General features: G+C 40.8%; 1 protein-coding gene across 1 annotated transcript in view; it reads right to left on the bottom strand.

The window, feature by feature from the left end:
- ARHGEF28 (Rho guanine nucleotide exchange factor 28) overlaps positions 1–24,455 on the bottom strand; it is a 276,974-nt gene that overhangs the window by 223,325 nt on the left and 29,194 nt on the right. The gene's annotated exons all lie outside the window — the stretch shown is intronic.

The following is a 24,455-nucleotide window of genomic DNA, read 5'->3' as shown; positions in this document are numbered from 1 at the left end:
GATTGGGAGAAAAGGAAGAGTGGGCTGTATGAGAACTATGTATGTGGCAGACAGGGGGACTCCCAGCCCTTGTCACCTTCCGCCTCCCCAACCCACCTGCATGCTCTGGGACAGGGTTCTGCTCACCAGGCCAAGCCTGGCTCTGGTTCCCAGGCCACAGCCCAGCTGCACTACTTTGGGGATGTCTCGTCAGAAGGCAGACACACAGCAACCCAAACTGTGACATTTAGTACAGTATCCTGCAGACGACACATTTGGCCAGGAGGAAAATATGGTTTTTGATGAAATCACTTAGCTCAAGTTTTACAAATCATTCATATATATGCTGGCACTAGCACCCTCTGAGGTCACAAGTTACATTCCATGAGTTATCCGGAGACAAGACTGAGGGTCTCACAAGGCCAAGGGGTTGACAATGGGGCCTTCACTCAGCCCTCCCAGTTTTTAGCATTTTGTGCCCTGTGACAGTTCACGCGGACCCCCTTAAAAGGGCTTACTGTTATCAATTTTTAATGAAACTGATCTCACAAATTGGATGAATGGCTTAAGGAATCCAGAAGAAACGTTCAAATTAAAAATAATACTAACCACACGAAGGATAAAACAGATTCCCAATCCCGGTGTGAACTGCCCACAAGCTACCCTACGAAACCAAAGTAACGACCAGCCCAAGAGCACTGACAAGCAGATCCACCAAGGCTCAAAATTATCAAGAAGGCACTAAGAATGTGAACGGATACCCACCAGCATGGGTACCGCTACCCCGATATTGTTTGCCACATCTCCAGATATTAGCCATCTTTTCACCTATGTTTACAGTCATGCCATACATAATTCTAACCCTTTATAAAATTTCACTAAATAAAATTAGAAGATCCTTTTAAGATTTCTGCTTAATAGCAAAAGAAACAAATGCATTCCACAGTCAACGTGGTGCTAAGAAAAAAGACTGAAATACAGAAAGTTAAAAAAAAAAAACTAAAATGCATTCCTTTATGAGCAAAACTTTCAAAACTGAATATTTCAGGAAGCACATTAACACATATTAAGCTGTGTGGGAGGCTTGCCACACACTTAGATGTTTTCCAGAACTCAGCTTCTAGTATCAAATTTTGTCTGATAAAATACACTAAAAAGAAACCACTTTGGGTGAGAATATGAAGACAGTCTGAAGAGTGAATCACTTCTTTAATAAATGATGTTCTACAGGAAAACTGTTCAAGTACAGCCACTGATAGGGCACTTCTCGGATAAGAAGGTCAAAAAGCATCTTACACGAAATTCATTCACTGTGTCACTCATGGGGGAGCTACTTCAACAAAGAACTTGAAGCCGAAAGCACACAGTTCCACAGGATGTCCATGTGGTTACTTTTATAGAAATAAGACCTTCAAACGTGGTCACATCTTTACAATTTCTGTAACAAGACAGAAAATGACCATAAAAATCTTTACCACATTAAGGTGTGTTGGTTATACCACAGCAAAGTACTTTCAAAAGTTGCCAAACATGTATTACCTAGTTTTCAAGCAAAAATAGAAGTGTAGATAGCTGTTTATAGCAGATTTTTAAAAGATATTTTTCAAATAAATATCCTATACCTTCAAGAAAGGGGTGATATTTTACTAAGTGAAAAAGAAAATACATTTCAAAAGTAACTCAGATTATGGATAGTACGTGCCATTCTAAAAACATTCTGAAAAAGTGTACATTTCCATTTTGGGATTTTGTTGCAAAAATTACTTAAAGTTTGCCACCTACAAAAGCCCTCACATGTCTGCCTGCTTTACATTTTTGAAAAAAGCTTTCTAATCTATTCTTTAAACCTTTCCACATGTTTCATGGGTTTCATATTTTTAAAATGCAACAACCTCTGATTAATTTGCAGGAGGAGTGACTGACATCAGAGAAGATGAGAATTTATGAGCCAAATTTAAACAAACTCTTGTTTAATTGTTGGAAGGGATTAAAACATAAATCCCCTTATTTATAAATACAGCCAGCACTCACTTCTTCAATTAGAATCTATTTATCATAGTATAGTATCTTTCTTAGCTATGACACTTCAAAACCAATTTCAAAGCCAACAGTAATTTGAAGCAGACATTCAAGCTGAAATGTTATACAGCATTAAAATTATTAAATGAAGGTTTTCAAAATAATGACACATATTCATCATATTGCTCTCACTGATCTGCATTACGTCAGTGTTTTCAGTGAGAACAAAAATGGTTATTGATAAAAATTTTTTTCACTACCATGTTTAGTCCTTAGAGCTTTTTAGATCTTGCTTTGGAATATTGTTACAGCAGTAACTGTTACAGCAGTATGTTTTGTTAATAAATACACAAATTAAGGGATACATGCTGGCATTTTATGCTTAAGGGTACATGACAACATTTTGAAGGTCTGCTCCTGTAAAGTAAGCCTTTCCCCCTAATTGTCTGGCCACTTTTCCCAGTGTTTTCCTCCAGGCTTAGCAGACCAATGCATAACCCGTGGCGCTCACAAGAGCCCAAGGGGTTCTCTATCTACCCGGTGAGAAGGCCCAGGGGGGCCGGATGCAGTGCAGAACCCAAAGTCACACAGCTTTGCAAAGGACCCAGGTTCTCCAGACGTTTCAGTCATTACGAGGCCAACTCCACCTAATGCCTGCCTCAAATCTGGATTATCATCATGTCAGGCAAAAGGCAAAAAGTCAACGATTAAACAACTTATTTATATGTCACCTTATAGTTAACAACTCATATTTTGTTATTCCCACCTACTCCACCTTTTGCCAGTTTTCAGTAAAGAAGTTTAAGAACCATTTTGAGCAGCAGTTATTTTGTTTTTCAGAGAAACTCCTTTTTACCCTCCTTGAAAAAATAAACTAAAACAAAATACCCAGGGTTCTCAACCTCTCAACCCTTCTAAAACTCCTATCAGGATTTCCCTACTTAAGAGAAAACAGTTTGGAGCAAATATATTGTATATTCAAATAAAACTTCAAACTGAAATAGATATTTAAAAACTGTATTCTCATTTTTCTGAAATGAATTCCTCTTTTACAGCAAAGAACAATAAGTTCTGTGCCCATGTGCAGAGCTGCATGGCTAAACGAGGCCATGCTTCCTTTTACATCAAGTTTAATGATAAAAAATGTGTATTTGCTAAGCAAGTCACAGCTGCCTAAGTTCTCCACATGCTGTAGCTTCTCACTACACAAGTCCAGCATCACACTCTGCACTTCATTTCCTAATGCTTGAGTTCCCCACCAGCAATTTCAAAAATTGAGACTCAAGTACTATTTTAATTGTATTGCATTTTTTGAAAATATTTCTTGGGAAAGTAAAAGTCAATACATTTCCAGTCTTGCTGGCTGTACCACAGAATGAACTGGGGGCCTAAGCACACAGCCACAATTTTTAAGTCTGTGCCCAAAAGGGGAAAAAAAAAATCTTATGAAAAGATCAAGATACAAAAGATTCAATATTTTAGACATTTTATGACAAATACATAATATTCCAGTATCTTGGAACACTAGTTCACTCCAAAGAAAGATATTAGACCATTTTCAACAGGTGAAAAGAATATACTAAATTTAAAAATATAACAACTAATACAGAAAAAAAACAGTTCTTGGAAGTTCTGTGTTTCTCATGTTTTTGCATCTAAATGAAATATTCTAAGACTGATTCAATATAAAACCTATGACTAATTTTACCTTTGAATAAGCTAAGAATCATTGGTGTGTATGCCTCTTACACAACCTATTAACAGACAATGTTCAAATATTTATCAATACTATAAACTACATTTGGTAAGGTTAACAATGTATCAGGCACTGTGTTAATTACTTTACAAACATCATCTCAGAGAATTCTCATAGTAGCATTAAGGAAAATGTAGAAGTCCTAGCTACTTGAATCTTCATTTACAAGCCTCTCAAGTTACAAGGCAAAGTGAGAAGCAGGTTACCTAAACAAAAATATTTAGATGAATTGACTACTTATCAGATTACAAGCAACAAAGTCTCTTGTTCCTTCTTCACCCCATCTGATGCTAACATCTACTCTCTAACCATTTTATCTTGTACGTCAAATCTTTTTGTGTTTGTTTTGGCCTTGATGTGGTTACCAAATGTTATAGCTAAAATACAAATCAACTGAAAATAAAATTGGAAATCTTTTTTTAAACATGAAATAAGGTTAAATAAAACTTGAGGAAATAATCTGAGTGCTGGAGAACTTCAAGTCATATATGAAACCATCAATGAGAATGTGACAGAGATCTGATAACAAGTAAAAAGAAAACATCATGAGATAAAGGCTTCAAGATAATAATTTCAGGAATAAATTTCAGGATATTACAAGAATAAAAGCACCTTCTCATTACTCTGTGAGAAAATGGGAGACATTCTTGGGTATTTCTATTAAAAATGACCCTCATAGTAATGCTCTGAAAACCAAACGTGATGACATGGATGTCCTACTGTGCTATTATTGATCAGTTACGTCGGGGGGGAAAAAGTCACAACTTCTCCCAATTAGCCTCTCACACACAAGATTCACCCTGTGTTCACCCCAAGAATGAGCACAGGGCTGAGAACAAACGTGCATGAGGTCTCCACAAGCAAGGCGGGGCTGGTATGAGCAGCCGCGCCAGAGCCTGTAACCCTAGCCATGACGCCCTGCTGCCTTTCAGCCAGAGGAATAAACTACAAATGTCATAGATAACTTTCCTAATTTTAATTTCATTTTCAAAAACTAGAACCCGAGGCAAATCTTTTTTCCGCCGCTGTTTCCTGTGAATTTTTGACCCCATTTTAAGGAGCTTCACTTTAAGGAGCTTACCAGATACCTGCTCTTCAGATAAGAGGACCTCCAGCACCCATCCCCACTTCACACAAGGAAAGAAAAGCTCAGCCGACTTGTGCCACCTGGTTGAGGACGAGGACAAGCAGGTAGACGTGGCTGGGTCACGCGGATCCAGCCTGCCCAGCCCCAGAGCCCACGCTCTCCTCAGCCTCAGCACAGTCCTTTTGTAACATTACTCTGGTCTGAAAGACAGCAATTTGCTTGGCTAAAAGGCTGCAAAAGCCTCCCAGCTGGGCGTACGGGCTCGGGAACATGCTGTGTTTAAACACCAGTTCTACCATATTCCAACTGTGTGACTTCGGGACTATTATTTACCTCCCTGGGCCAGATTCTAATAAATCAAGCAGAACTGGTAACAGTATCTACCTCCTAAGACTGTTGTGAGGATTAAGAGATTTGACAAACACTTACTGCCCATCATAAGCCCTCAATAAACGCGAGCTGCAGCTATTACGTATTATCATTGCACATTAAGCACATGCAAAGGATTTTTTAAAGCATGTGAATCTTTTCAAATGAAATCATTTGGAGCCTCCGCATCTTAGACTGATCAAAATGATTCAGCAGTAATTGAGGCCAAGAGGGTCTGAAAGAGGCTTACCCAGCTCAGCCTCATCCCGGCAGCCCAGAGGCATCTCGACGCATCAGGAATTCAGACGAGCACTGTACCAGATAAATATCACACTGTTAAGTTCCGCAGAATTTTATTTGATGTTATAGAACCGAATATTCCCCCTAAGGTTTAGTAAGAGTTGTTTCTTTTTTTTTTTTTTTTATAAATGGGTGTTGCATTTTATCAAATGCTTTTTCTGTATCTACTGAGATGATCATGTGATTTTCGTCCTCTCTTTTGCTGATGTGGTTTATCACATTGATTGACTTGCACCGAACCATCCTTGTGTCCCTGGGATAAATCCTACTTATCCAACTTGATCATGGTGTATGATCTTTACTATGTGTTGTTGAATTCTTCTTACTAAAATTTTGTTGAGGATTTCTGCATCCATGTTCATCAGTGATATTGGCCTGTAATTTTGTTTTTCATTAGTGTCTTTGGTTTTGGTATCAGGGTGATGGTGGCTTCATAGAATGAGTTTGGGAGTATTCCCTCCTCTTCAATCTTTTGGAAGAGTTTGAGAAGGATCAGTATGAGTTCTTATTTTGTATGTTTCACAGAATTCCCCAGTGAAGCCATCTGGTCCTGGACTTCTGTTGCAGGGATTTTTTTTTATTGCTGATTCTATTTCATTTCTAGTGATCAGTCTGTTCAAATGATCTCTTTCTTCTTGATTCACTTTTGGTGGACTGTATGATTCTAGAAACGTGTCCATTTCTTCTAAGTTGTCCAGTTTGTTGCCATACTACCTATGGTTTGAAAACTCAAAGGACAGAGAGCAATTACTGTTAGGGGTAATTCTATTGCTACCTCAGTTTGAAATCTTCCACACTTAGAGGGTAATGCTGATTCACAGCTCCTTCTATGAACTGAGGAGGGTAGAATTTTAATTGTATTTCACAATTGTTACACTAACTGGATAAGAAGGCAAGAAAAGTTAAATGGGAGCTAAGGCCAAGTCTAAGTAAAAACCTTCAATGCTAGCATTATGGAAATGAGCAAGAGAGCATTTTAGAAATAAACCTACTGTTGAATACACAACGGTGTCCACAGACCAGCTCCAGACTAGAGTCATCTACCTGAGTTATGCAGTTCTAAGCAACTTTAAGTGAAAGAGTAGAATTGTTTGAACTCACTGTGGGGAGATGTCTGAAGATCGGAAAGAGAGCAACACAATAACCATTCAAGAAGATCTCATTAATTTAAACTGCTGGGGGTGGGGAGGAAGAAGGGGAGCCAGTCAGTCTGAAATGGTACAGCCTAAATTAGAGTTTATAGTACAAAGAAAGTGAGCTAGCGGCTAACAAAAATGTTCCACCAAATCAGCCACACTCACTGGTATTTCACAGGATGGATTTGCACAGAAAGTGATGAAGCCCTCAAAAAGCTTTTTATATAACATCCCCTTGACCATCTCACTTATATTAGTCATCTGTTTAGTATATCCTTCATAGTCAATGCAAAGCTTAATCACTCAAGCATCTTGGGCAGTTACATCCTACCAGGGCATCAGTGTCCTCATTAGCAAGAGATCTTTAAAGTCCCTCTATCATGTCAAAGTCAACTCACCGACACTATGTGCACATCATCATGCAGGCTGTCATAGGAGGGATATTCAAATATATAAAACACTGCCCCCATCATTGATGATCTCACCCCTGGTCGGGTAAGACTTCCAGCCATGAAAAGCTAAAGGTTAAAGGAGTAATACCACTGCCCTGAGAACATGATTGTGCAGGGCAAGCATGATGTGATAAGTGAGTTACACAAAGGGAGCAGGGGCAGGAGGACTCAGCATGAAGACGCACACAGATGAAGGGTATTTTTACATAACACTAGGAGTTAGATAGCTTAGAGTAGCAGGTTTGGAAACCAGGGGGAGTGAAGGTCACTGGCCTCCAACTTTTACAAACAATTTACCCCTAAAACACACATACTAAACCTGTGACAACTGTCAACAACAGACTTCCAGGGGCTGAGGGTCCTTTGCCAGAGACCTAATAATAACACTGCTAATTTCATGCTCCCTTTTAGTCAGAATTTAAACAAAATATACTCTGCCTCTTCCTACAGTGTGCCTTACTTTTGCTTCTCCCTCATAATGGAATGCATGATCACGTTTACTAAGACTAACTGATACTGACAACTCTCTGCTTGAGCACAGATAATGATCAGAACAAATTTATCAACCCTTACTCTGCCGTCAGCATCTCATTTCTATTTTCTTCCTTTCCACTCATTCTTACAAAGCAAGGAAATAGAGCAAGAAAAATAAGTCGCACTTAAAGAGTCAAGCTAGTAAAACTGAACTGGCAGGTGTGAAAGCCCACAAGTTCATTCATTTGCTGATGCCTTAAAGCTCAAATCTGACATAAGAAAGACCTTTTTCATGGCAGAGGTGTTCAGCCTAAGAAGTTTAAAGCAGCCATTTGGCAATGTATCTCAGGGTCGTTGAGAAATGTTTTATGGGGAAAGAGGCACTTGAGTTAGGCCCTCCAAAGAGTAAAGCCTGGCTAAGAAGCTTGCTCTTATTTGTGAACTACAATGTTTCGCCACTTTTTACTTTAATAAAGGAAGAGTAACTCTCTCTGGAGTCTTATGCAGGATTACTGTAAATTAAGTCATGAGTTCATATAACATATGGTCCACCGATGGACTTTAGAGAGTCCGTAAACTTCATGAAATTAGGAACAAAACTTTGTGTGATGTGCATTTTTCTGACAAGAGTTTACAGCTTTCAGATTTTCAAGGGACCATTGGATGTGAAAGACTAAGAACTATTTTTTTTTAATCATGCTAGACATCAAAGTTAGAAACTTCTCCTCTGTGAGAGCCTAAGTGAGGGACATGAAAAGCCATGCTACCGACCGGGAGAAAATTCTCCAGCAAAGGAGTAGTATCCATAATGTATGATGAACTCTCGAACAATCCAATTAGAAAATGAACAGAAGACATAGAAATTTCACTGAAGAGGATACATGACTGGCAAATAAGCACAAGGGAAGATGTTCGACATCATTAGCCATTATAGAAATGCAAATTAAAACCACAGTGGGTACTAACTAGACTTACTGTGTGATCATTTCACTATGCAATCAGCCTCCCATGTCCACAGATGTGGAACCTGAAGAAGGTTATACAAAGGGCTGACCGTACTACACCATCTTATATAAGGGACTTGAGCATCTGCGGATTCTGGTACCCACCAGTGGTCCTAGAACCTATCCTCCATGGATACCAAGGGACAACTGTATATACATATAACAAATCATTGTTCTACACCTGGAACAAACATAATATTCTAAGTCAATTAGCTCAAAAAGAAAGCTCTGGTTCATATATTGGAGTGCTAAATAAATATATATATATATATGTGTGTGTGTGTGTGTGTAGCTAGTATATATATTTTTATATATATATACACACACATATATATATACACACACATATAGCTGCTAAAGATACTGTAGAAAAATGCCTTGGAAAGGCATTCATTACATGTTACATGCTACATGTTAAATTAGGAATGAAAGTTATTTAAAATATACAGTATAATCCCATTTTTTGCAAATAATATATATATACACATATACACACAAAATAGGTATACAAAAGACACTGGAAGGCTATAAAGCTAACACACACATACACACATACACAGTGAGATATACACACCATTCAAATGGCTACAGTAAAACACAGTGACATCACTAAATCCTGGAGAGGATATGAAGAAACTAAATCACTCATACATTGCTGGTGGGAATGCAAAATAATGTAGCCACTCTGGAAAACAGTTCACCGGTCTGTTAAAAACTAAACACACACTGCTACCAGCAATGCCACTAATGAGTATTCCCCGCCCCCCCGGAGAAATCAAAGTGAATGTTCATACAAAAACCTGTACATGACTGTTCATAGCCTTACTTGTAACAGCCAAATACTAGAATCAGCCCAGATGTCTTCAACAGGTGAACGGTTCAACTCTGTTGTCAGTGTGCATACTTACATACCTGTGTGCATAACTCAGCATTATATATTAAGCAGCAATTAAAAGGAGCAAACCATTTATACAACACGGATCAACCTTCAGGAAATTATGCTGAGTGGTAAGAGCCAATCCCGAAAGGTTACAGGCTAGAATCCCAATTATATAACATTACTTTTGAAATGAGAAAAATTAGTGGACAACAGATTAGTGGTTGCCAGGGGCTAGAAACAGTATTGGGAGGGGTGAGGAGGGAAGGCAGTTGTTATCATAAAACGACAACAGGAGGGGTCCCAGTGGTTTCAGAACTGTTCAGCATCTTGGCGGTAGTAGTGAATGCATGCACCTACACAGGTAACAAAAATGGTCCAGATATGTAAGATCGCACATACTAGTGAATATAAGTAAAACTGGGAAACCTGAATAAGATGGGTACGTTGTACCAATGTCAATACCGATTAAGCTATTATAGAGTAGTTTTATAAAACGGCAGAAACTGGGCAGAGAATATAAAGTTTCTCTATATTGTTTCATATCACTGAGTGTGAATTTATAATTATCTCAATAAAACTGTTAATTTGAAAAATCATGCTAGAATTTTACGTACCTAACCAATTTTTTCTCTTGTGGCGGCTACCATAGGCTATTTCTCCTACCCCTCCTTCCCTCTCTGCATTTTCCAATAATATTGCCACTGCTTAAAACATTTTTAAAATTTCTTTCTCAGCTTGTGACATGTTTTGATTATTTTGTAGGGCAGCAAGGCTTTATCCTTAAGAATATGAATTTTTTTAGTGTCAGAAGAAATTCAGAACTACATTAAAGAAGAAATGTATGCTATTTTCTTTCTCTTTCTGACTTACTTCACTTAGAATGAGAAAGAGAAACAAAAATACCATATGATATCACTCATATGTGGAATCTTAAAAAAAAAAAGACAAACGAAGTTATTTACAAAACAGAAACAGGCTCACAGACATAGAAAACAAACTTATGGTTGCCAGAGGGGAATGGGGTATGAAAGGATACATTGGGAGTTTGAGATTTGCAGATACCACTATACATAAAATAGATAAACAAGCTCATACTGTATAGCACAGGTAGCACAGGGGACTATATTCAGTATCTTGTAGTAACTTATGGTGAGAAAGAATATGAAAACGAATATATGTATGTTCACGTATGACTGAAGAACTGTGCTGGACACCAGAAATTGACACAACATTGCACACTGACTATACTTCAATAAAAATATATTTTAAAAAAGAAGAAGAAACATGAGTGAACAAGGTAGGAAATGCAATTCATGGGCAAAAACAAAGTAACTGTTAAGTCATAAAACTGGTTTTTTTGTTTGTTTTTTTGTTTGTTTGTGGAGTCATGGGCTTAACTTAAGGTTTTGAGATTCGAGAGAAAAAAATCACATACTTCTGGCTGAAAACCCCTTCTAGATGCAAGGTGAAGCCAAAGGAGTGTTTGAAGTGAGGCAGTAACTTACCTAAGGTTGCCTTTTCACAAGACTGACCCAAAGACTGCTGAATAGACTGACAAGAGAAGAAGATAGAGGCAGAGAGAGGAGCTGGGAGAACAGGTCTGTGGGAAATTCCCCTGATATTTGGGAACATTTCTACAGAGCAGTGAACAAATCTAACAGGAGGCAGCCACCACCTCCCCAGTGGCTTTCATCTGTATTTCAGGCAGCAAATTGTGGCTGAGTGCCACCCTCATGCACCTCCTATTCCCAACTAGGCTTCATACAGTCTTTGTAGGAACAAAAAAGTACTCTCCGCCCCCATCCCGAAAAGTTAAGACATTCTTAAACTAGAATAGCTAGATTGGTGCACCCAATTCTAGACTATAAATCTAGTGGACAAGTGTATAAAACTTGGAGAAGTCCTAGAATGAAGCTTTAACATTTAGAAATATGGCCTTAAAGATTAAAAGAAGGTAGGTTTAACTTTATAAATATAGTTCGTCTCTAAACATTTAATTTATTTCAGCACATTTACTCAGAACTTCCTATATGCTCAGTACTCCATAAAAAAACAAAACAAGTGTAAGTGGCTCCCTTGAAGTGTCTCTCAATCTATTTGAAAATAAAGGGCATTCCAATGTGAAACAGGCAAATACGCTAGAGGAACAGACAACCAAATGCCAAGGATAACATAAACACTCATTTATTACACAAATACTTAAAGACTATCTGCTGTATCCTGGGCACTAGGGATGCAAAGATGGATTCTGTCCTAGAGGAATTTCCAGCCCAGTGTAAAAAAGGAAAACAATAGGAATATAAAATATGTGTGGGATTCTGCGAATACAGGGAGGCAGAAATACTCAAATCAGTCAGCAGCTGGTGTACTGGCATGTCTCCCCAAGGAGACGAGGCCTAAGCTGAAGCTTAAAGAATATGTATAACTGCTTTTAACTAGGGACACTGCCTCCCAGAAAGGCATTTGGAAATGAGGACAGAATCTTTGGTTCTCACATGACTTGGCTGGCAGGGGCAGGGAAGAGCAGATGAGGGAAGAGGGCTGGTACAGGGTCAGCACAAGGAACCACGGATGCTGAATGTCCTATAATACCAGCTCAGTCCTGCACAAAGAACTGCCGCACCTCAAATGCCAAAAGCAACCCTTGTTGAAAATCACCGAGGTAGACAATAGATGTTCACCAGGTAGACCACGAAATGGGAGGACATTTCAAGTAGAAAAAATAAGTACAACTACACAGAAGCATTAAAGAAAGGGCTGTTCATGGAGCTACAAACACCTCCAGAACTACTGAAAGGGTACATAGGGTAGACGTGGGCGAGAAAGAAGGAAACCTTTTCCGTGCCCCAATGTTGTATCATACTAAGGGTATGAACTTCAAGCCAGTGAGTCACTTTAAGCAGAAGGGTGTGATCCAAATTGAACTTTAAAGAGATCACTGTCACACAGGTGGAAGATGGATTGGAAAGAGAGAGGCCACAGTCAAGGAATCAGGTAAGAGACCAGTCATTGCTATTATTTAAGTGAAAGTCGCTGAGAGCCTGATTCAAAGCAATGTTGTAGCGAGGGCAAAAAAAAAAAAAAAAAAAAAAATTTAAGAGATGAAAGGAAAAAATGGAAAGACCTTGGTGCTTAACCAGATGTAGGACATAAGGACCAGGAGGAATCTAGGGAGACTCCTCAGTTCCTGGCCTGGGAAACCAGGTAGGCACTGCCATTGAACAGGGTGGGGAAAGTGAAAGGAGAAGCAAATGGGTGGCTTTGAGAGAAGAATGAATACTGGCCATAATGAGTTTGAGATGTGGGGATGGGTGTCCAAGACAGGTCAAAAGCACAGATCTGGAGTTCAAGGTAGAGGTCTGGGCTGCAGAGAAAGATGTTGATAATATAGTACAGTAGTTAAAGTCTTGGGAGTAAATGAGATGGGTCAAGGAATTGGAAACCACAAATTCAAAAAGGGCTTAAAACAGAAATGTGGAGAACTCCAAAAGTAATGTAGAGGAAGAGGAGCTCTCAAAAGACATTGGGAAGTAGAGACAGAATCAGGGCTGACGTTTATTAAGCTAGACAACGTTCATTTAGTCCTCACAATGGTATAAAATACCTCCTGCTATTGCCCCCATTTTACAGATGGGAAAAGTGAGGCATAGAGGGGTTAAACATCTTGCCCAAAGTCACACAACTACTAAGTGGCAGAACCAGGATTCAGACCCAAGCGGTCTGGTTCCAGATTCCACATGCCCAACCATCTGACTGTTGATACGCTGGAAATTCAGAAGGGGACCAATGTGACAAAAATGCAAAGGAGATGGACAAGACAGCAAATCCTGTGGGTAAATGAAGCAAAGCAAGTTAAGAACTCAGAAGGACTCATTGAAGCCATGATGTGAGAGGTGGCTGGCCCCTTTGCCACAGCCATGTTGGAAGGAGCAGCCTAATAAGGGCGGTGCAGCAGTGACCAGGAGGGAAGGAGTTGAGATACCCACGCTAAACAGCAAGTGTTTAGGAGTTCAGGAAGATGAAAGCTTTGCGGCTGAAGTTGTCAGAAAAGACTTTGCTAAGAAAGGGGACCCTAAGCTGTGTCTTAAAAGGAGGAAAAGAGTGAGGACTGGTGTTCAAGTGGTTTCACTGGTAAAAAGCCAAATCAAAAGTCATTTTGTTATTGTGACTAAGATCCAGCTAGACCCTGGGCTCCTGCAGTCTGAACAAATGGGACCTACACATGCTAAAAACAATAACTACAAATTTCTACCACATATTCAACAACAACTTGTGCAATTCAGCATTTGGCATTCAAGATTAAGACTGAAAAGAACTTTGCTACAGGATAAATACTCAAACAGGGCAAAAACAAGTTACAAAAGAAATCTTCAACAAATTAAACATTACATGCATTGTCCTGGATATTACTAAAGGCACAAAGAAGTATAAGATCCTGCCCTCGGGGACATTTACAGAGAGACAAGTCCAAACACATGAACAGTGCAGCAACAATTCAAGAGCTTAAATAATAGTTCAATAATGATACATAATTGCTTAGAGCTTACAAAGGACTGCAATGAGGTCAAGGAGAATGAAGACTCACATGGGGCCATAGTCTCTGGAAATTAGAAAGTTACTGGGTACCACTTCAAGTGCAGTGGAGAGAAAAATGAAGGGGGCTTTTGTTTTATTTCTGTCTTTTTATGTTAGCGGGGACCTGTGCAAGCTTACAAGGACAAGGGAAAGAAATGAGAGTGCCCAAAGTGCCGGGGAGAACAGATCCTGGCACTTGGTGCCTAGTGCCCAAGGATGTTAAATGTCCATGTCCCCTGACAGGGACAGTCTTGCATACTGAAGAACTGGGCCATGCCCTTCTTTGAAATTTGGACAGATTTTAATTTTGCTTCTGATGGCTTAGCTGTGCCTTGTCCTCAGAAGAGAGGCTAGCCCTCAAGTCTCCTCCAGAAAGGGGATCCCTTCTGGGACAGTTCCTACATTCTAGAAAGTCATACCAGTTAACTACATAATACTATCCTTGGTGTCATCCCCCAGGAAATTGGCATATAAATTATTTTCAGATCTACCATGAAAATTTCTAAATATTTTCAAGGTATAACTTAACCACCCAACTCATAAATTATATATTAATATTCAATTTCAGTTAAAAGTGAAAACAGAATACTAGCCTTCAATTTATCAAAAATACAGTGAAATAACTTTAATGTCTACATCTGCGTATTTTCCATTGGAGTGAATGGTTTTATTTTACAGCATACAATTTCCTTGTTGATAGTCTCAGCAAGAGAGACCAAAGAATAAGGCTGTGTCTTTCTAGGCAACCTGAACTTGGACAAGTGGGTGACTAAGATTAGATGTGCTCGCAAAACTGCGATACCTGCCGGGAGGCGGGGAGAACTTGGGCTTTTTCCCTCTTGCTATTTACTCAAGTCCTCAGGACAATTAAAAGTCCCTTCTCACATCATGTTTTCTATGGCTCTCGCATAACAATGCGTTTCCTAAAGCAACACTGAGCTCACTATTTTAAAAGAAGCACTATCACAAAGGAACTAGGAACTAAATGCTACATTTTGCAGAACCTGAAGCAGTAACTGCCAAATCAAGGCAGATCTTCACTTGCCATGAACCAAAATACTCTTAACTGTTCTGGGGGGAAAATGCAATCTGAAAAACTAACATTTGCATCAACAGAATATACAGGTGTGGTGTTTGCATGTCTGAATGCTTGTGTCTCTCCCACCAAATTCATACGTTGAAATCCTAACCCCTGAGATAATGGTATTAGGAGGTGGGGCCTTTGGGAGATTCTTAAGTCATGAAGGTGGAGCCCCCCGTGAATGAACTTAGTGCCCTTCTAAAGAAGACCCCACAGAGCTCCCTAGCCCCTCCCACCACGTGAGGACACAAGAAGTCTGTGACCCAGAAGAGGGCTCTCCTCACCAGACGACGCTGGCACCTGATTTGGGACTTCTAGCCTCCAGAATGTGAGAAATCATTTGTTATTTATAAGCCATTCAATCTGTGGTATTGTGTAACAGGAGTCTGAACAGACTAAGATAATGCTAAATACATGATCAGCACTTAAAATTATATTCCTCATCACCTTAGGACTTCTTATCAACACAACTAAACTTAGTTCCTCTTGACCCTACTCCCAACATACACACGTACACGCACACAGACTTCCACCTCGCATCTCCTAGTTCTTTACACTCCTGTCCTCGCCGAGGTGAGAGCTAACCAGCACTATAACCCAGGTTTACATGATAACAGATAGTTGTAGGTATAAAGTCTTGACCTTCCCTACCAACAAACCATGCCTTGATCCAAAGACAGGAACCCAGAAGGAAAGCAGGGCACACAGCTCGGAGCAAGCAGGGCTATTAGCCAAATTACAGAAAATATGCAGTTCCCTGACTCGGTGCACCTGTATGCACCTGTACGCACCTGTCTAGGTGTGTGGCCCATAAACTTAGATTACGTATTTGTGGGAAAACCCTCATTTTAGATGAGAGTTCACAGAGCGTCTGGTAAAACATCAACACTATACAAAATACCCCAGGTGGGGAGTGCATCTAGCAAACTCAAGTACAGCAAGGGAGTGATTTACTGATGGACAGTCTCTAACAGCAATTCCAGACCACATCCATTGTCACCTCTGTCATGAGCTCACACCAAGTTATGCTTTACCAACTCACCTCCCCCTTTCTACCTACATTACATTTTTTGGAAAGAATTACTACGATTTTTTTTTTCCTTTTTTCCTTCATCCTTAAGATGCCACCTCACTCTGAACAAAAGACATCATTTCCTATTTGGAAATCAATACCTTTCATCCATCAGGCCATTAGAGCTCTTTCTTTCTGGTCCTGCCTTCAATTCCCTCACTTAACCTCTCCCCCTTCCCCCCTGTGATCTGTGTCCCATTTGTCCCGAATAGCTGAGGGACTTTGCCCCCACAGTAGTCTGGGATCTTTGCCCTTGGGAACTCCCGGCTTATTGAAGGAAGCAATTGAACAGCCAATGCCATGTAATCAACATTAGAGTAAAGAGAAGCCCTGGATGCTGGTGGGGAACATAGGAAAGGCACTGGTCCTGCCGGGAATGGTCTGGGTAATTTGTAAAATGAGTTGACAAGGACTTGTTCATTTAAGTCTTTAAGAAAACAGATCTTCTGTCAATATGATGAGTTAAATAACCTTCAAACCCTATTGCTCACAGCATCAGCTAGACTATTTAAGAATTACTGCAAATGCATCGTTGAACTCTCCCAAGAAAACAAGGGAGTTCTCCACAAGTCACAAAATTAAGACTTATTGAGAAATATAGTGATGACCTTCTATGAATCTTTGTCCTGAAGATTTTGGCTGGCCTCAGCCCAGAAGATTGAGTTTAAATGGCCTTTGAGGGCAAGAGACAAAGTCATGGATCCACGTGTGGTTGGGAGTTAGAACAGAAACTCCTCCACAAGGCAGTACCCAGAGAGCTCCACCTTTAGTCAAACAAAAAAATATGACCACTGGCAAAAGGAAAAGGCAAAGAACTTAGTCTCAGCCTAAGCCTTTGAAGAGGAAAGGGGCAAAGCATTCCCTGAAATTCTGTGACTGAAAAACTAACACAAAAAATGGGCCCAGGCTAGTAATGCTACCTTTGGAGTTAACTCAGAATTACAGGACTCCCACAGTTAGAGTCGCAATGGTCATAGGCTCACACTTCAAAATTATAAAACACTGTATGAAGCTATGCATCACAAGAAAGACAGTACAAACAGCAAAATCAGACCCTTGGAACCTCACATAGACTAATCAAATATTCTGAAATATAAGCATATTTAAATAAGATGTTGAAAAAAGTAACTGGAAACATGAGAAAGGAACAGGATACTATCCTAAAAGATGAGGCTGACTTGACAAAGAAACATTAAAACCTCAAAAATAAAAAGGTGTATAATGCTTGAAACTTCACTGGACAGGTTAAATAGCAAAGAAAGAAAAATGAAGAGGTATCAATAAACTAGAATATGAATCCTATGAGGCTACCCAGAATACAGCAAAAAGCTAGAAAAGGGGAAAGATATAAAAAAGATGTTAAGGAATATGAAACACAGGATGAAACAGTCCAACATACTTTGTATAGGAATTCCAGACTGAGATAAAAGGGATAATAGAATATTTGAGAAGATAATTTTGGAGAATTCTTGTTAATTGATAAAATTCTCAGATCTGAAAATATACTAAACTCCAACAAATCTATATCTAAATACATCACTGTGAAAGTACAGAACACAGATTTTTGAAAACTTTGCAGAACCATGTCTATTGTGTGATATAAAATGATTTAATAATGGAGAATACTGTATATTGCACTTTGTACGATCACAGAGAAAAAGTGCAGAGAAGTATGTAAACTATTCATGTTGGTTCTCTTACAATGAGACATTGCTGGGAGTGACGGAAAGGTCTTTTTTTTAACTTTTTTTTATTAAGTTATAGTCATTTTACAATGTTGTGTCAAATTCCAGTGCAGAGCACAATTTTTCAGTTATACATGAACATACATATATTCATTGTCACATTCTTTTTCACTGTGAGCTACCACAAGATCTTGTATATATTTCCCTGTGCTTTACAGTATAATCTTGTTTATCTGTTCTGCAGATGGAAAGGTCTTTTTAAAGTCTCTTATTTTACTTGTGATATCACAAGTAAATTAAAATTTTTTAGTTTATAACTTAACACTTTTTATATTTAAAATGATTTATTTATATTTAATAATAACTTAAGTTTTATATTTTAAATATTTAATTTTAATCTTTTAAATTAAAAAAAAATTCAACCACAAAAGGAAAATAAATAAAAAAGCAAAACAGCTTCGCTCTCCGCTTTTTAAGCAGTCTGCTCCAAGGCCTCAGCTTCCTTATTTGTAAGAATAGGGTGACAGCTCCACTTTGCAGAGCTGTGAAGGTCAAATCAGCTACTACAGGTAACCCTCCCAATGCTGGTACTTTAGTTCCTTACTTAAAGGCAAAAATCTGCCTCCCCCTAATTTTCACCCATTCATCCTAAACTGACCTCGGAAACTGCACAGAACTAGGGCAATGCCTTTCCCTCACAATCTTTGATGACATCTCATCAGCACTTCCCCATCCCCTCCATCTTCTCTTCTCTAGGAGGAGAACTGTTCCTTTGATTATTTCCCTCATGTCATTGCTTCAAGAACTACTCAACACATCAGGCCCACATTGGTCCACATCTACTAAGTTGCCTACTTTATTTAAGGTAATAAAAGCCACTCAGGTTTATAACCCTGGAACATGTCTGGTTTCTCTTCCTCCTTCACTCCCCACACTCACTCATTTACCATGCAGTAATTGTTTGGAGTCTCCCCCATCATCCCGTCTTCATTCCCATGACTATCCTGGCCCCCCATTCCCATCGCTTCCCCTGACTCCCAGCAATATTTCAAGAGCCTGTTAAGTGGTCATCAACAGTATAACCATCCCCCCAAACTTCTAATTCATCTTGGATATTGATGCCAGGTTAAATGCTCAATTTAATACTCAAAGTCATCATTTCCATTATTTCAATCCTCTGTTCAAGAACAAACATTGGCCTCTAATGCTTGTCAAATCAAATAGAAGATCCCCCACTGGGCATGCAGAGCACCCCACAATATTGTTCATCCACACATAACCCATTGGTCACCACTGCTCTGCATAAACCTCACACAACCTGGAGTGGTTCCCTATGGGTCTCACACCCAGGTTCCATAACCTCAGACTTCCATGAGCCCCTCCCTGAATACTCTATCACTGTGGCATGGGCCACTAGGGCTTGAATCTTGGCTCAAACACCTTCTAGCTCTATGACCTTGGGCTACCTCACCTGCCTCACGATACCTGCCGTGAGCATCAAATGGAATCCAGTATGCAAAAACCCAAGAGTAGTACTGACACTTAGTAGGTGATGAATAGACTCGAGGCTCCCCTCCCCTCAGTCACATGTTTCCAGTGGCCTCCCCTGTATCTTTTATTTATTCTACAATCTAGTAGTTGCATCTCAGCACTTTTTACTAGTTGTGTCATGTGGTTCTTATTCCCCTAACTAAATTATCCTCTTGCATCCTTTGCTGTGCTCCATACATATTAAAAAATTAGGAGACCAAGCCCAATAATCATACATTCTTTGACAGGTCTGGAGGTCAAGAGTGATTGTTCTGAAAACACAACATGTTCGTTCAACAATACTTGAGCCTCTGCTGGGTGAAAGGATATTTCCCTCACAAAGATTGTGAGGGAAAGGCATTGCCCTAGTTCTGTGCAGTTTCCGAGGTCAGTTTAGGATGAATGGGTGAAAATTAGGGGGAGGCAGATTTTTGCCTTTAAGTAAGGAACTAAAGGACCTAATATCCTTTTAATTTTAATTTAACAAGAGAAACAAAAATTCCAGCCCTATGGAATCTTACAGTACAATTTATAGGCAATAACTAGAACATTTTATAATAGTATATCTGAAAGTGGTATATGCTACTGAAAACATGGACCAAAGGAGGAGGAAGGGGGGCAGGGGTGGGCAGTGAGGTGCAATTTTAAGTACAGTGGTCAGGGCCTCACTGAGATGGGTACACTTGAACAAAGACTTAAAACAAATGTAGGAGAGAGCCGTGGCAATGGCTGGGCCAAGGGTCTCAGGCAAAGGAGGAGAGCGTGGGAATTCCTAAAGCAAGGCAGGAACACTGTCCAGTGTGAGCGTGATCAAGGAGCAGCCAGGAGGCAGCGTGAAAAGGAGAGTAATTTAAAAAGGATAGGAGCTTCTGGGCACGTGAGCTCGTGTTGGTGCTGGGAGAGTGGCACACTCAGAGAGAGCACAGAAGCTCCACACACCTTGCTTTCCCTCTGCATCTCTTCCATCTGCCTGTTCCTGAGCTCTAGCCTTTTATAATAAACCAGTGATCTATTACAGCCAAAGAACCACTCATGAAAACCTGTTTGGCTTACAGCAGCGTATCTTCAGCATCTTTTGGAAGATACTCATCAACCAGAGGAACTATCAAGAGCATCCTCAAAAAAATGCATATCATCTACTGAAAGAGTTCCAGGCTTTAAAAGCATGATTTTTCCCTGCTCTGGAAAAGCTGTAAAATCTGTAGGGACTGACAAAGATACTTCCAGAATGCCCTCAGTAGCAGTAGAAAAAGATGAGAGCAGCTCCATCTTTAAGAATCTCCAAGACACCCATCAGGAGAGTTGTACCAACTACCATAACTGTTGAGAAAATTTCCAAACCTGCTTCAACCATCAGATTTGCTAAACCAATCGAAAAAGCCTCACCACCTCCTCCAAAGACATGGGAGAGCCAGAGCTGCTACACCCCTTCCCAGATTAACCTGAACACCCATGACAAAATATTTATGGACTCCTGCGTCCTCAGAGTCCTCTCAGCCTCAGTGCCCACTGGGGCAGAGAGAAAAAGTATTAAAAACTGCTTATGTCTTCTGCCCCCTCCCAAAACTCTACCTTGAGCAGGCTCCAGCTCCACAGACGGAGGGCTGGAGCTTCCTCACAAGGACATCATATAACTATATTTAAGAGCCACTGACCAAGTCGTGCTTGTGTTTTTATTTTACAAAACCATGTAGTGAAATCATATACATACACTAAAAAAAAAAGAAGAAGAAGAGGAAGAAGAAGAAGAAGAAGAAGAAAACAGAAAAATGGAGGGCCTGATCACATAAGACTTTAGAGGCTGTCATATGGGCTTTGGTTTCTCTGAGTACGGATTCCTATGAGGGTTCCAAGCTGAGCAGTGATATAATTTGACGTATATACTAGCAGTATCATTCCAGCTACTGTATTGCAGTTTGGCATAGGAACCAAGCGCAGAGCAGGGGCTTGTCTGGAGGGCACTGCAACAGTCCAGGTGAGAGATGATGGTGGATAAGAACAGGGTGGTAGCAAGGGAGGCGGTAAGCAGTAGCTGGGTCCTGGACATATTCTGAAGGTAAAGTCAATAGGATTTCCTGACAAAGTGGAAGCTGGGATATGAGAGGAAAAGGATGTCTCTGAAGTCTGAAGACTGTGCTAAGGAGGAAACTGCCATTAACAGAGAGGGGGAGGGGGGCAGGTGGCGCAGATGTGGGAAGAGAAGAGAGTAAGAGGGCGAAGAGTAGAGATGGTTCCCTGCCTGTGAGGATGCGGAAATCTAAGAAGGGAACATGAAAGCCTTTTCTTCCACCCGAGGCACAGGCCAAGCTGGAAGATCAAATGGCATCTTCCTCTCCTAACACTTGGAAAGGTATCAAAGAAATGAGATGAGTACATCCAAAGAGTGGTTTTAGACACAAAAAACACGCCGCCATGTTGACCGTCTGGGTTCCGGCTACAGTCAAAATACATGCCAACAACACAAGAAAATGAAACCACATCAACCATTTTGTGCTAAAAAATCACCTCCAAACTCTTCCCTCTTACAGGTCCGTTCTCCAGATAGAGTTTGGTCTACAGGGCTATTTTCCTTGGAAATCAAGATTATTTTCCAAAGGAAAATGAGTTTGGGTTTTCCAATGGTCAAGGAAGAAGACCAGACTAAGAGTAGGGCAGCCCAAGTCAGCCCTGGCTCTGCTCCATGGGCCCTGCCCTGCCTCTGCCTCATGACTTGGTTTCTCAATGTGTAAATACTGCAGCAGGGAAAAATATTTTCCACTGCCCACACATAGGGCTTTTGTGAGGATTCATGAATTAATGTGTATGAAACACTATGAGCTACTCAAAGAAAGGGACAATGAAACTCTATTTGGAAGTTTTTGAGGTCCTGACAGAGTCATCTTAACTCTCTTCTCACAAACCGCACTGAAAGCTAGACTAAGCTATCAGAAGTCATCCTACATGCGCCTGAAGAGACCAAATGAGATAACATCTGAAAGCTCTTTGTGAAGTTCACTTCCAACGACAAGGATTTTTAGCGGTGATCCCTCGAGATAAACATGCAATATCAAACAGGCTAAAAATCATTACAAAGCAATGAAACGCTCCAGCCAAGCTCCCCATGGGGGCTGAATGTGTTGACCTGTGAACCACCGTGAGGCCATGTTCCAAGTTGTTAGAAGCATGACAAGACCCAAGGAGAAAAATATGAACTTTTGTCTGAGAACCGTGGAATCAGGCACATCATAAGAGCCACCCACAAAAAGAGCTTTGTTGGAAGCGTTTTCCCTTATTTCCTAAATGCTGTCCAGCTCCACTCAAATGGTCATGATTAACACTGACGTGAACAGGCCACTGGACAGATTCCGCTCAAACTCCAAAGAGATGGTTTTCCCTGCCCACTGTGCTTTTACACCAGCATTCACACAACCTTTCACGTTGTCTCCTTCCTGGCGCGAGCTGTGCCAGAGACCAGGTGAAGGCACAGCCCGGAGGTGACGTCTGTCCCCGACACAGCGAGGATGCGCTCAGATTACTGTGAACATCGGGTTTTCTCGCACCTCACTTTTCGTTTCAGAAAAAGAAGAGCAAGTGGTTGCTAGAAAAGTGTCAGGACACACAGAGGGTAGGAACAACAAGCCCAAAACGACACCACGAGTAACAGGAATCTGGACCCAAGATTTTGCTGGTTCATCCCAACAATGTTCCCCCGAGCAGGCCGGCACGATCACCCCGCGTGGACACCTGAGGCAGGGACAGTCTGACTCGCCCAAGGTCAGCGTGTCCTAATCCCTGAGCTGCTGATGACTCACGGTAAATTCCAGACTTCCAGTTCTGTGTTCACTGCACACTGACACTAATCTTCCAACTGGTTTCCCTACTTTTGGCCCCAGCTCTCTCCAGTCCAGGTGGCCCACGACCAGAAGATTCAACTTCAAATGCTGCTCTGGGTGTCCAGCACCCTCACCTACTCTAAACCTCTCCATGGCTCCCCGCTGCCCAGCGCGGAGAGGCCGCACTTCAGCACCTGCCATTCAAGGCTGCTGGGTGTGAGAGCCCCTCCCAGCGCCTCCTACAACACTCCCTTTCTTCTCTAGAGCGGACTTGGTGGAGTTCTGTTGTCTGGCACCCTCCCCTCCCTTTTTTTCTGTTAGTGGCTGCGTCTCAGGGCAGTCAGGGTAATGTTTAGGCATCAAAGTCTGTTTCTGTTATCACCCGAGAGCCATGAGCGGGTCCCTCTCCAGCTTATTTCCTACAACATCCCTTTACAGGCTGGCCATCCTCTGAAAGTAGCCTACCTCCTCTCACCCAAATGTGGCACGTATTCTTCCACCCCGTGCCATCTTCCTGGGAAACATAGGGCAGAGATGCCTGATGGGGGAAGCGCAGGGCAGGGACAACAAATCCAGTCTGGGAGCTGGGCAGGCTGAGTCTTAAAGGATGAATGCAAGTGAAGTAGACTAAAGGGAAGGATGGGGGCTGGGGAGGAGACACATCCCAGCATGTGCACTGAGGACAGAGAACACCTCGATCCACATAGGATGTGAAGTTCCCTGTTTAGAGCTGTGTGCAAGATCACAAAGGGACAAGAGCTGAGACTGGAGACGTAAGCAGAGCGCTACTTACTTAGCACACCTGAGTCTCCATCCTGAAGCTTAAGGAGTGGCTTAGAAGTGGTATAAGAATAAAAGCCCTAAAAGCCAGAAGGAGACCTAAATTCTACATTTTTTCTAATCAGCATTTTGAAATTCCTTATAGTGCATACTAATATATGCACTCACCACCATAAAATACAACATAATATTAAGCCAAGACACCTGCTTCAGTTAAACTTATTTCAAAATAATCTAGTTCTGTATATATAGCACCAGAAAAAAAAATCAACCCCATCACATTCCTGAGCAGAGCAAGAAAGAGAAGTAATTGCAGGGTGTCCAAGTGTCAGGCAGGGGAAAGAACCAAGGCAGAGAAGAGGCACACACCTGGATTAGCGTTTCCAATCCGTCTCCAACTACATGTGTGACTTTGGGCAAGTTACTTAATTTAAGCTTCAATTTCCTTAAATAATGATACCAGG

The sequence above is a fragment of the Camelus dromedarius genome, chromosome 3 (genome assembly GCF_036321535.1).
Source record: "Camelus dromedarius isolate mCamDro1 chromosome 3, mCamDro1.pat, whole genome shotgun sequence".
Taxonomy (NCBI): domain Eukaryota; kingdom Metazoa; phylum Chordata; class Mammalia; order Artiodactyla; family Camelidae; genus Camelus; species Camelus dromedarius.
Note: the sequence above shows the minus strand (reverse complement) of the source record. Positions and strands in the feature narration are given on the sequence as shown.